The 14,203-nt window shown below is 36.9% G+C and overlaps 1 protein-coding gene across 13 annotated transcripts in view; it reads left to right on the forward strand.

Moving 5' to 3' along the window:
* Positions 1-12,057: 12,057 nt before the first annotated feature.
* The window catches only part of Arpp21 (cAMP-regulated phosphoprotein, 21kDa), a 156,256-nt gene continuing 154,110 nt past the window's right edge, over positions 12,058-14,203 (forward strand). For 4 of the 13 annotated variants that reach the window (XM_005383671.2, XM_005383675.2, XM_005383666.2 and 1 more), the window contains exon 1: positions 12,709-13,612. The gene's annotated coding sequence lies outside the window, so the exon portion shown is untranslated. Of the gene's footprint in view, positions 12,252-12,707; positions 13,613-14,203 lie in introns of those variants that run through there. The other 9 variants (XM_005383665.2, XM_013513805.1, XM_005383668.2 and 6 more) reach the window with 6 other exon arrangements.

A 14,203-nucleotide genomic window follows, 5' to 3' on the forward strand; every position in this document is an offset into this window, starting at 1 on the left:
ACCATTTTTTTTCTGTCAGTAAAAAATTTGGAGTTTTTTATCTTTATTAGTACAAAGAATAATTTTTCTTTAATATCTTTTAATAATATTTCCTTTTTATAGAGACTCGTGTCATGCATATTGAAATCATTATATATCTAAATTTCTACATGACTATCTCTTTGGAGTCAAGAGAATACTTCCACCTGAAACAAATACAAAATATCCCAAGGTTGTTATAACTTATTCTTTGTGCACTAATTTCTCCCTAGACCACAAAATTGAGCCTAAAATAACTTTTCCCACCTCTTAAAATATGAAAATGTGAATCAGTCACATCCAGAACTCATTATGTGTGCTGCCTTTAGGCCAATGAGTCTTTCAGTAATAGAAAGAGTGGTTGTGGCTCCTCATGACTGCTGTATCTTCCCTTTGTGTCAGATTTATGACAACCTTTGGGACTCTAAAGTCCAACTGACTGAAGATTCATTCATGTCACTGCACTGGCCTCTTTCATTATTTCCAACTAAATGCTCTCTAGTCTGGTTAAAAAATCACTTAGCAGGTCTATATATCTGTTTAACTAATAACACTGCTCTCTCTCTCCTAACAGACCAGTAGATATTGGACAAATTAAATTGTTTCATTGTTGTTTCCATTCATGAACTTTTCCATCTCATAGATGAGAGGTGGGATATCTTATTTATTTATATAATACTCTACATTCAGTACTAATATTCTTTTTCTTATTTTTTGATAGAGAATGATGATAAATAACTTTCATTCACTTTTTTCTGGCTTCATTTTATTTCACAACCTGTTTGTCTAGGTTAGGAATTTGTTATAATCTCTAGTAAACAACACAAGTAGCTAGGCAACATCTTCTTTTCTTTTACATGAAATATGCCAGAATTTTTTCATAAAGGTGGAATATTCCCTTTATTTTTATATTTTAAATTCACTTATTTCCTTTCTGTCAAGTAATTAGAACTGACTAATTAGAATACCGACTCACACTATTAATTACCAACTAATTAGAATATAATAAGCTTGAATCACATTACCAGAGGAATAACATCAATTTTATTTTTAAAACAATTGGAAAAGTTTGAAAACTAAATATTATTTGAAAAATATTTTATAACTGATTGCAATAGTCTAATATATTGGGCTCTGGTGATCAACCACTGAGTGTACAGAGTAGTCTTAATCATATTTATTGTAAGTATAAAGATCTAGCTACTAATTCACAGTGAATTAATAAATAGATCCAGCAGGAAAGTGTACGAAACACTTTTTAAAACCCTGAGAAATGGTTTCTTTGTTTATATACATCTAACAGAGAGTTGTGTTTCTATTATCATGTAAGGTTGAGAGCTGCTAAGATGCTTTTCTCCTATTTAATCAAACTTTTATCATATATATATATAATCTTAAATGTGTGTGTGTATGAGAATTAGTCGAATTCAATAAGCTTGTATTTCAGTAGAGAAACATTCAGTTTTCAAATTTCATGAGGAATATGATGCATATAATGAATCTAGAAATCAAAATGAAGACAGTGACAGATAATACTCGTTGGCCTACATAATACCAATTCCAACTCTCTTTTCCCGGTCTTGTTTGGGGAAGTTGGAAAGAGCATTGTGTAAATCCCTAAGCTCCTTTATGTATAGACCTGGTAATGGGACATAGTTTTTGACAACAGGGTGCAACCAAGAGAACCCAGAAATGGTATCTCCCCCCTAGTCCCAGAATCAAAGTTTTCCATGTATATACTTTATCTTTTGTCACTCAAACTTCCTTTGTTCCTTAATGGAACCCAGGAGAATATTAGCTCCTGTTTCCATGAGGCTGAATAAGCTCCTGCCAGACAAGACCTCCATAAAATGATTGCCGTTAACTCTGGGAAATAGCGGCCACGGATTAGGGAAGCATTTTGATTCTGGAATCAAAGATCAGTGTAAATGGAGTTAAACATTTTCATGACTTGCAGCCTGGGGACAGTGAACAATCATTCCTTTGTGACAACTAAAATTCTACTCAAATCCTACAGACATAATAAACTGAGAAACCACTGAAAAGTAAGGAAAATTTTTCAGAAAGGAGACATCCACAAAAGGAGTCCCACATTCTGTCTATATACTCATTTATTTCTATGCCTGATCCCTGATGAAATGTGCACTGGACAGAATACAAGAAGTTCAGTTAAAGATCAAAAGTAGAAATTTCATTTGTTGATTTAAATACTGAGGGCATAGTTTGAGCCCAAACAACTTCCAGCTAAAAGAAATATCAAAATTTCTCAAATGAAAATGAGAGTATAAAAACATTCCATGGTATAACATTTACATGATCTATTATACAATTGAAAATTCATTAATACAAAATGTGCAGAAAATACTACTTGTTCCTAAATATTTTTAAAAAGGAAAAAAAAATCATGAAGTTGACCTTCATATAATCCTAGTTTTTGAATTAGTAGATAATATTCCTTTTTCTTTTGGGAGTGATGAAAATATAAGCCAGGTACTTGAACATGCTAAGCAAATACTCTAGCACTGAATTTTAAAGTAACTGTCATAAATTAAAAGACACAAATGAATATGCAATTAAAGTGAATAAAAAAATAGTAAACCGGGGCTGGGGATTTAGCTCAGCGGCAAAGCGCCTGCCTGGCAAGCGCAAGGTCGTGAGTTCGGTTCCCGGTACCAGAGAAAAACCAAAAAAAAAAAAAAAAAAAAAAAAAAAAAAGATAGTAAACCTCAAAACAATAAGACACTGAAAAAATAATAAACAAAAGTTCTAGAGCTGAAAATTATATTAAAAATATTTAATCATTCCATTAAAGTTGTTTTTAATAAGGTCAAAAACAACATATATTGTTTCTGGATGGATTTAAGTCTAGAAAAGTAACAAAATTTGTAACAGTATAGAAACATTTAGATAAAATATTCTGCGTATTTATGAAAGAACACTGCCAATAATTTTCATGTATGTATTTATATATGTATATATAGCTGTTTTATATATAATATGTTACATACTATATTTATATTGTATGTATCACATATTATGATGTCTTATATACTTTTCAAAAATTCATTAATGTAAGTGGATATGCACACACATAATATATATTATATGGTATATAGCATATATATCCTGTAGTATCTATGTAATATACCACATGTATGTGTACATACACATACCAGTGCATGATTTAAGAGGCAGACTAGCACAGATGAAGACAGAAATGGTAAAGATGGGCATGAGGTTACACATCAAAGAACTCTAATGAGAAGTTGTCACATGTTATATATAATATATGCTATGGTATAAAAACACAATATATTGTATAAACTTACATATATATGTACATATATGTAAAAATATAAGGGATGGAGATATAGCTCAGTGACACAATAGCTGTGTGGTAAACACGAGGTCCTGAGTTCAATTCCAGGTACCAAAAAATAAGTAAAAATACAGTATATATGAAATTTTTGTATTTACCCTTTTTGCTATAGACCAGTGAGGCAAATATTGTTTTACAAAGATAAATTATGAAAATGAAAATAGTTCTGTTAGGTTATATTAATTTATATCATCTTGACAAAGAGTAATTTATGTGATTTATTTTTGCTAAGAAAAAGTAAAAGAAATATTTCATTTATTATAACATGACATACTAAGTATGTGCTGAAGCCTCTTCTTGTGGTCTAAGTCCACATAAATGACAAAACTGCACAGAAAAATTGGAAGGACTGTCATTAGTGCTTTAGTAATTATGGGAAAGGAAACACATACTGAAAAAAGAATTAGGTTAAGGAAATCGTCTAAGACCTTTGTTAAAAAGTAGAAAGTTTAAAACAGATTTCAGTCCCACAGTAGTAGCTTTTAAAAGCAAAGGGAGCTCAGTGCCAGTTGTAAAGGTAGCAGTTTGGAGAAACATAATTGGCGTCCCTGCTTTGATACTGACATATCCACTCAGCTATTCATCTCCTATTTTTGTCACTCAGTGTGAGGAAAGAAATATAAAGGTACATGACTACAGCAGTGGAAGAAATCTGGTTGTTTGTTTTAATATATGGAAGAATAAAATGCATAGGTGTATATCAATAATCATGAACATTCGAATACAATGCCAAATGTTTCCTAAGAAACAAAAGATTAAAAATTGAGCACAGGAACAACTATAAAATAGGAATGTCAGAAATCATTGTTGACAATAAAATGCTTCCTTTAAATTTCATCTTCTAAGAATCCACCAACTCAGATTTTCAAAATATAAAAAGTTCCTTTTTGCTATTTACACTTTCTTTGAAGGCAGAGAGTTATGTCAGTATATCTAACTATGTGATTCTAACTTTTCTTATAGTACATGAAATAGGAACAATTCAAAAAGGAAAAACTTTAGAGCATTCTAATTTAGGAATATGTAACACAGCTTGGAAAATAAAAAATAGAAATTCTAAAAAGTACATATTGTGGTCAATGACATAATAATATTAAAACAAATAAGTGATTTTAATAGAACTTTAAAATACTGACAAGAAAAATGTCAAAGTGAGATATGAGAAAACCACACAAAAAATCTGTGCAGAGCAATAAAACCATTTTGAGGAGAGCCAACTTACAGCTCATACTGGATATGAGGATGAGAAAAAGGAAAATAAAGGCCAGGCAATAATCAAATGGTGAAATTTTTAGAAATAAAAAGAAAGAAAAATCTTCACATTAAACAACAACCAACTGATAAATTTTCTTGTGTGATGAATGAAAATGAAACTAGCAAATAACATGATTATATTTTTAAAAGACAAGCAATTCTATTGTTTTTAAGTAAGGCATGTCTATAGTACAGAACACACAAATACAATACAGATTATTGGAAATTAATATAATTTGTATTAGCATATTCAAGCCAAAAAAAAATATTCTAGTGTGTATATTACCTGAAGAAGAAATATCTAAAAGAAATATCTAAAGAAAAAAATATCTAAGTCAAGTTACTGATAATTGCAAAATAATTGCTAATTATTGAAAAAACTATCAAAAACATACTATTTGTAAATTGTAATCTATCTAAAAACATTCTATCAACATGGAAGAACGCAAAAATTACAATTGCTTCCAGAAAAAAATGCCTATAATAATATTAGAGCATATTGACATAGTTCTCTCAGAGACAGGTAGATCAGGGTGGACACAATTGATAAGGTAATAAAAGAGTGTATAAATAATGTAAACAGTTTAATTTTATATTTATAAACTAGTACATTCACATAGAACACTATACTGAGAGCATGTATTATTTCCAAGAACACATGGAACATTAAATGAAATTGTTCATATCACAAATGCCAAAAGATATCTTGACAAATCAAAGTCACTGACTGAAATGAAATAATTTAAAATTTAATAATAAAAAGTGAGTACTCACTCAAAAAGTAAGACTATTAATAAAATGTAAATAGCAAAATATGTCTTCTAATAGTCTGCGCAATAAAGATGATTTATAGTGAGAATACAGTATAGAACCAAATGCTAAGAAAGCTCTGATGGTAAAATTTATGTTAGGAGGTAATATATACTATGATAAGATATATCTTCTTACTTATATATAAGGAAATAAGAAATACCGATTTAATGAGCTATGTTTTCAACTTAAGGGACTATAAAATAATAATTGAGCAATGCCTAAAACATTAGAGAGGCAAAAGTTTACTAATTAATGAAATAGAGAAACTTTTTAAAAGAATCTTTTGAAAGAACTAGTATCAAAACTTCTTTCACTATTAATAAAAATAGGTAAGATGGCACAATCAAATAAGTTCAGTAGTTAATAAGATTTTAAGTAGAAATAACAATAAAGGTCACTTACAACTTACTGAATAATAGGAGACACTAATCAATTCACATTTATGAAGATAATAGCAAATGGTGTGTATTCTTACTTTACTCAATTTTTAATTTAATGCAATTCCAGTGAAAATACCAGTAAGATAGTTTATGAAATTTTCTAGACTGTACTTAGAATCTAAATGGAAGAGGAAAGTTTAAGTAAAAAATAGAGCCAGAAGAATATTAATAAGAGGAATAAGAACAGACAACAAACCTTACTATAAAATATCAGTATTTAGTACTAGGTGAAAATTTATTCACTTCACCACATTATAGAAATTTAAAAATAAAAATAACAGAGGATCACAAATTGAAGCGATTTGTTCAGGTCTCACAGTGATTTGGTGACAGAGTAGAAATCAAAATTCTGGTGTCCTGAATCCCAAGCCTGGGCTCACTCTTGCATGTTGTTAAACTAGTATTATAAATAAGGACAGTCTAGGTGTGGCGGTGATAAGCAACCCCAAATCTCACTGTTTTAGACATGGTATTTGTTTTTACTGCTCAAATTACATGTCTAATTGGGTCAGAGTTGAAGTCAGCTCCCAACAGTCACTTAAGGACTGTCTTAGTTACTTTTCTCACTGCTGAGACAAATACCAAAGTTGAAGAGGAAAAGGTTTATTTTGGCTCAGAGTTTGTAGAGTTTTCATGGGAGAAGGACATCACAGAGCAGAAAACAAGCAGCAGGAGCAGCAGCAATATGCAAGAAGCAACAAGCGACAGCAGTAGCTTCTTTCTGTCCCTTTATATGCCCCTAAGTGTAGGTAACACTCACACTCAGACCTATGCCAAACCATTCAGTGGACTGGTTTAGTAATCACACACCCTTAATCCCAGCATCACAAACTCTAGATCCAGCCACCTCTGAAAAGCCCACCTGTGACAGCATGAGGCTGTGTGGGGACATCTAGACACAAGCTGTAACATAGACCCAGGCTCATCGAAGCACCATTATCTTATAACCATACTTTCTGGAGTTTGATCTCATGTGCCAGAGATCAGCTGCAGAATCCCAGAGAGTTCTCATTGCCTCTACCCAAAAGCAGTACCTGCAGTTCTACGCATGTTTAATTGATGAGTGCTTGTCAAAAGGCCCTACCTGACTACAGAAAGGCCAGGGAGCGTGCTGACTTGTGTGTCTGGGAAAGAAAGAGGTGAATACGGATCCGCTCCAGATTATACTTTCATGGAGCAAAGTGAAAATAGCCATGAATTGCTCAACTGATAATGGACATCTGATTCTTTCTCTTCCATTGAGACTTCAAGTTTTTTAACATATTCTGAATATCTGTGTCTGTACACCCATCCTAGGAGTTGGAGAATAAACATGTGATAATGAAAGTTCAGTCAGTGTGCTTGATTCTGTATGGCTAAAATGGCGAAACAAAGAAGGAGGTTTAAACAATAGCTTTGGGGGCTTATCTGACCTAGGGTTCTCCTTTATTTTTGGAGGAAAGAAGGCAAATCCTCTGTCCTCAAAACTGTAACTTCTTGGCTTGAAAATGTTCTGTTTCTTCAAATATTAAATCTATCTTTTAACAAAAAAAAATAGAAACTAGTGTTTGTGTCAAGGGAAAAGCCTAAAAAGAATAATTTGGAAACCCATAGAATTTATTTTGTTCTTTTTTCAAGAAAAGTTGTCCCTTAATTTAAAATAGTTCACTGAAAACATACACAGAAGATATATTTCAACTTTTTTTACTGGTATATTAGATTGGATCTGTATAATTTATACCAGTAAGGCAAAGGTCAGTCAACTATTTAGTCAAGAGTAGTAAGCAATAAAAGAGATTCTGAAAATGATATACCTTTAAATCTGTTATCATATCAAACTGTAAAATAGATTATTCTTTGAATGAAGAAATTAAATTTTAAGAGTTATCCTTAAAGGGAAACTTTCCAAGTTGGAAACCAGACTTTATGCATAGCTTTTATTTATGAACCTCATATCTGAATTTGATAGCATACTGTGCTCTTATTAATATATTGCTATACTCAATGCCACAGAGAAAGCCTCTATGACTTATTCTAAAATGAAAGTAGATTACAACAAAAGGAAACTGATTATGAAGTAACATTTATTCTATAATCTATATATGCTAATATATGTATGGATTTATGGATATGTATGCATAGAGATTGGCTAAGCACAAAAGTGATGGCAGTTTGGGTGGTAGTATTTTGGGAGATTTTTATTTTATTCATTTTTTATGTTGATATCCTTCCTTTTCTCCAAATGTCTCTATACAATTTTGTAAATGTATGTTTATTTCAGAAAGATTAAAAGAAACTTTAAAGAACAGAGATGGAGAAAAAGTTGCATATCTATTCACACTGTTCTTCAGACACTAGATATTGGCCTAGAGTTGGGATTCCAGCAAGGTAACAATTAACTGCACACCCTCACCCTTACCCACACACAAACACATTTCATTTGAAGTTATGGAGAACAGTTAAAATGTAGATGTCTATATCTCCTCAAAGATGAGTTGAAACTGTTTTATTCAAACAACTTATTGATAGACCTCTTAATATCATCTCATGGTCAAGCAACTAGATACATTATTTCCAATTCTGAATAACATGGTGGTCCTTATGCACTTGTGTGAAAAAAAATGGAACAGTGTCCATCCTAGAGGAAAATGTAATCTCAGGAATAGGAATGTAATCGAGGCAGGATCATAGACAGAGGTCTGGCACGTGCTAGACTATGTTGCGCATCATTCCTTGTGCTTGAGTAGTGTAACATTTCCTAGCATATTTTCCTAATATTTTGTTTCATTTCTGCTCTCAAGTTTAGGCTGGTTTTTAAAAATCAAAAATACCTGTTGTGGGTTCCATGGGGGATTGCGACTACTTCATGCAGAAGCAGTCCTAGGAGAGTGGTAACACAGGCCGGGTAAGGATGCCTACTGCTGGGCGTCCTGCCAATCCCCCTGCTCTGCAGATGGAGAGAGTTCCAGCACCTGTGCTCCACTGCCTGCCTCGCCCACCTCAACCACAGCAAAGACCTGGGTATCTCAGGGAGTGTGCCCAGTGGGAGGAACACAGAGCTGTAAGATCTGGCAGTGGAAAACTCTAAATACGAGGGATGTTTCTGAATGATGGTACATCCAGCCCAAGAGATGAGGAAAAGAAATATACAACTTAATTGGCAGCCTCTGTTGTGTTTTGTTGCTCAGATCTTTCAGTGACGGGTTTCTTAAAACTGTTTTTAGCTATTTCTTCCCTTTCCTTTTTATTGTCCCTCCTCTGTTTCAGATGCATCTCATTGAAAGTATGAAACATTCATTTTTAAGGAAATTTCTTGTTTACATTTGCAGAAAATCATCACATTGTGCCTCTGCAGGTCAGTGTCCCATTTGTGGTCTGCCTGTGAGAAATCGAAGAGTTCATGAAGATAATTTTCTTGTTTCTTGTACTGTGCACAGATTATCGCAGAGGAGACATAGCTGCCACCGGGGGATCCGTGCCATCAGAACATTTGGTTTCTAGTCTCCCAAGTCTTCTTTGTTTTTGATCGTGACATTTCTTCATGCTCAGATGCATACGTGATGTAACATTCTTTGTTGATATTCTGAAATGTGTTTTGGAGTTATTTTGGCTTAGCACAAAATGAGAATGGGACTCTCAAATTTTCTGGTTGAAATGTTAATCTTGATTTTTTTCCCCTATCTTCGTCTTTTGCCTTTGTGTACCCTGTGTATTTGTAAAGCTTTAAACCCAAGACTGGTATTTAATAGACCCTACATAGTTTTGTTAGAAAGAGGGCAAATGAGGTATCTCTCTAGGGGATTTGTAGGCCTTTACTGTGGTGGGGGAATATGCCCAAAAGAGGAGTTCCTCCCAGCCTATTTGTTGAGGAATGATGGAAGTTCAACAGCATGGAAATTCTACTTCTCGCTTCAGCTGTAAAGGTGCTTAAAAAGGTAGCTGGGCTATTCTAGCAATTTGCCTTATTTTGAAAATCCAATTTGAAAGCTTCATTAAAGGGCACTAATTTAGTGTCTTAGGGGAATATGTGTTTAAGGGAGCTTGTCAACAATCTTAGATGTTTGCCCGTGTGTAGGTGAGCTCAACTCCCCAAGGTGGGGGTTACCTGGTTACTGCATCCTCCTCCAATTCAAACAAGATGCCAACTAAATGCAAAGTCCTCAGATAAAAAGTAACAGCACCTGCTTTTCCCCTGCTAGATTTCCCCTTTCTCCACCTCCCATCCCTAATGCTAGGATGCATTTGGTTCACCATCTGCAACTGATATCATGAATCTGGCACCTAAAGATCCAATAGGATACAGGGATTTAGTAAATTCATATGTCAGGCCAAGGACCTTAAAGGATGGCAACTGTTTCAATTGTTTAAGGAAATACAAACACTTTCTAAATGCCTGGAAGGGTAATTTATTGCTCACTGCCTGCCTTGTATTCCCCAGAGTATATTTCAGTCCCACACTGGGACAAGACATTTTAAAATCGAATAGCCAAATGTTAATTATCTCCATGGCCTCAAAAAACTCTAGCCTTCTCCAGTTCCTAGTAGATTGACAAAATATTATGAGAAAAGGTAGAAAAGTTAATTGAAGCAAGTTAACATCATTCTTCTTTGGAATGTTTCCTTCTTTCCCCAAAAAATGATTAAAATCCATGAGGAACTGCATTGATTTTTTTTCATCAAATTTGTCTATACACTATTAAGATATGGAAACATTCTGTTTTGTTCTTCCACATAATCACTGGCATTTGTGATCAGAATACTGATTGAGTTCTCCCTCCAGCCATTCAATGGTTATAATTTTTAATCCACTTTCTAAGATTGAGTTACATTTTTTTTAGTGAATTCTGTGAGTAAAATTTAATTTGTTGTGGGAAGACTGTGTTTAGAACTAGCTGCTATGGTTTCCTGCTAAAGTTACCCATCCCTACATTCAACAGACAATTAGGTGTGGTCCTGTCCAGAAGAGAAACCAACACTGATCCTTTATTCACGTGGTCTCAGTTGTGTGAATTTTTGACACAGAACTTGGCACAACTTCCCATTAAGAAAAGTAAGTTTTATAAGCTGTTATTTGAGGTAAAGGAAAGTGAAGTAAACTGGGAACAGTTTTAATAATCTTCCTTCAATTTCCATGTGTCTGGAAAATACTTAAATGCTTTTGGGGATGACTGAGCAGAAAAGTTGGAGACACAGATCAAGATAACAATCCTGATTTTTGTAGGTTTGGTGTGCGTGGAACCTTACACAGTGGATTTGTTATGCCAGTAAGAACTGAACCTGAAGAGAGAACATTCCTAATAGATGGAAAATAACGGTCAGTTCAGCAAAGACAAGTATAAAGTTATTTGTTCTATTTTATAGCAATTTTCTAGAAGTACCACAACTAATTTAAGATTTATAAGCAATATTTTAGAATATATGAAAGGGGCCACACAGCTGTCTATTGAAATTATTTTTCTATAACACTGGAAGGCACATCTCTTAATAAATCCGTTAATAATGTTTGTCTGTAGGAGTGGGTGTCAATAAGTAAAACTACAAAGATGTGGATATTTTCATAACATGGTTTATGCTAGTTGTTTGTTCTCTATTCGTGAGGTTCCTAACTGCAGATGGTAAAAGTTGATTTTTCTCTTCAGTTTATTCTGGGATGAGGCTCTCGTTGCACCAGACCCATAGTTATTCAGTATCTACATTTGAGAAAATGAATTGCAGGATACCGTCACAATGAACATAGGCAATTCCATGCAGGGGTGTACAACTATAATTTTTCTGCACATTAATAACAGCCTGGCAGAGCAGCCCAGAATGAAATGCCTTGCTCACAGCTGGGGGGCATATAACTAGAGTGGTATATCTTCGCTGGTGACCTGTGATGTTGGAAAAGCAGGCTCTGCAGTCTTTCAGGAGGAGTGGGTGGTATTCCAGAAATTTCACTATTCACTGCATTTTTTTGTAGTGTGACTGAGACAATGAAAAATAAAAATTACAGATAAAAAATAGTACATCTCCAAAGTAACTGTAATATCAACGCTTTTACTTCGTCAGGTGTCAGCTCTGTTCCCTGCCCCAAGCCTCACCCTGCCCCCTACCCTGCCTGGTTTCCGCTGCACTTCGGTGATTCTCAACCAGCGCTCAGGTGGGCAGCGGTCTGGGCAGTCGCCCACAGGGAGGGACTTTTGGTCTCGCTCAAAGCTGAAGCCGAGAATCTCGGAGAGCTCTGAGGCTACAGCTTCATTCGGGCGGGGTGAGGTGTTATTACTGTGGAATTGTCTCTGCAGAGTTGGCCTGGAAAGTGAGCGCCTAGAGAAGGGAACGGAGCAAGGTTTCGCCAAGTGTCTGCAGGAGTACATGCACCCGCCAGAGAGGTACCCCGAGGGCTTGGGCACCGGGCTGGAGGGAACGCACGCCTTCTGGCTGGGATCTAGGAGGCTGTGTGGAGGGGCAGGGGCAACGTGCCAGTTTTCTCTCTGATTAATGATGTTCACGCTCCCGCGCGTGGCTGGTGCGCTTTGTCTCTATCCTTGGGCTGGCGGCGAGCTGCTCGGGAATGGGTAGCGCAGCTAGCGCCGGGCGCACGGAGCAGGTGTGGGCGCTCAGACTTGCCTGGCCGCACCAAGGAGCAGAGGGGCTCAGGACACCACCGGGCAGCCTGCGGTGGCAACCTCCCGGGTGTGGCGGGTCAGGAAACCGGGGTCTCTGGCTCGAGCAGCTGCGGAGCCACGTGCAACCCGCGCAGTGCCCTCAGCCCCCGGGCAGGGACCGGACGCATCCGGAGCTGCAGGGCGGAGCTGGGCACCGCCCCCGGTGGCAGTGCCAGCCTTGTGGGAGAGCACGGACGGGCGGAAGGGTAGACGACCAAGGCGGTCGGGCAGGGAACGTGGTCCCAAGGGACCCATTGAGGCTGGCGAATTCTAGGTGGCACTGGCAGAACAGAACGACGGACAGGTGGGAGCAAGCAGATTGCCCTGTCCTACCTCCCAGGAGAGGACTGGAGCGGAGAGGAGAGAGAGACAGAGAGAGAGAGAGAGAGACAGACAGACAGACAGAGAGCGAGAGAAGCGTGCTCCCTCCCTCCGGACGCCCTCCTCTGACCGAGGAAAGTGGCCAGGGGCACAGAGTGGGAGACAAGCTGCGGGCACCAAAGACGGGAAGAGAGACCCTGCACTGCTGGGTGGACCGCGGAACTCGGAGGGGCGGACAGACTGACGCAAGAACTGCCAGCCGGCCAGTGTGGGCGCTTGGAGGGCAGAGCGCAGAAAGCTAGAATTCCGCGCTGAGCTGCCAGACTGACCGACAGGCGGCCGGACCGACAGACGTGCAGACTGTCCGAAGGAGCAGACGGGAGGCGGGGGCCTCCTGACTCTCCGTAGCCTGCCGGACAGAGGCAGCGGCCGTGCCTCTGCTAGCGTCCGGAGCAGCCATCAGCCGCAGGGGCGGCGGGGACGCGAGCTGCAGCCAACAGGGTCGCCTCTGCAGCCCTGGCTGCCACAGCTGTGCGGGGATCTCAGCCGACACTGCAGAAAGGTCCTTTTACTAGCAGTTAAATAAATTGACCAAAAAAAAAAAAAAAAAAAGCAACAACAACCAAAAAGACAAGCCAAAAATCAAACCAAACTAAATTCAGCCAAATCAATCATTACGAAACAATAATATTAATAAAAGCCAGAACCAAATCAAATCAACCAAGGCAACAAGACGCTGGGGGTATAGCCACTGTTCAGTCAAGGTAATAATCAAATTTTCCGACGTGAGCATTGTATGTCTTTTGTGGATTTTCCCTCCTACTTTGTTTCTGCCATGTATCTGTGCTTTGCATTTGAATTGTTCCTCTCTTGTATTTTGTTTTTCATTGTGATTGTGGAAAGCTGATGTTGTGATCTATGCAGTGTTTTCTGTTTCATAGAAGGTTAAGTAGACTTTTCCTTCCCCCTCCAATCAGGCAGAAATGCAAAACTGGAAGTTCAATTGAAAAGGAAAATGCATTTTCAGCAAAGAAGTTTACAGTGATTTATATAGGTTTCATGACAGAAAGTTTGGATTGCTCTTAATTTGAAAAAAAGGCTATATGAGTGGTAGAAAGTTGTAATCAGTATGTTTTTCTAACAGGAATGAAGTCTTGGGTCTCAAGAGTTTGAGAAATAAAAAATTTTCAGTTTTATTTTTACATTCTTCAAGTCTGTTTCATTGTTAAACTGAACTAGACAGGTGTTCCGAAAGTTTTTTTGGAAGAGGGATTCACTCAATGAGTGTTTATGCATAGAAATGAAACTGGAGTGGATTATCAGCCTCTCAGCCTCAGGACCTGGTCACTTTCTAA

This window comes from Chinchilla lanigera, unplaced genomic scaffold (assembly GCF_000276665.1).
Source record: "Chinchilla lanigera isolate Chin_1 unplaced genomic scaffold, ChiLan1.0 scaffold00020, whole genome shotgun sequence".
Lineage (NCBI taxonomy): Eukaryota > Metazoa > Chordata > Mammalia > Rodentia > Chinchillidae > Chinchilla > Chinchilla lanigera.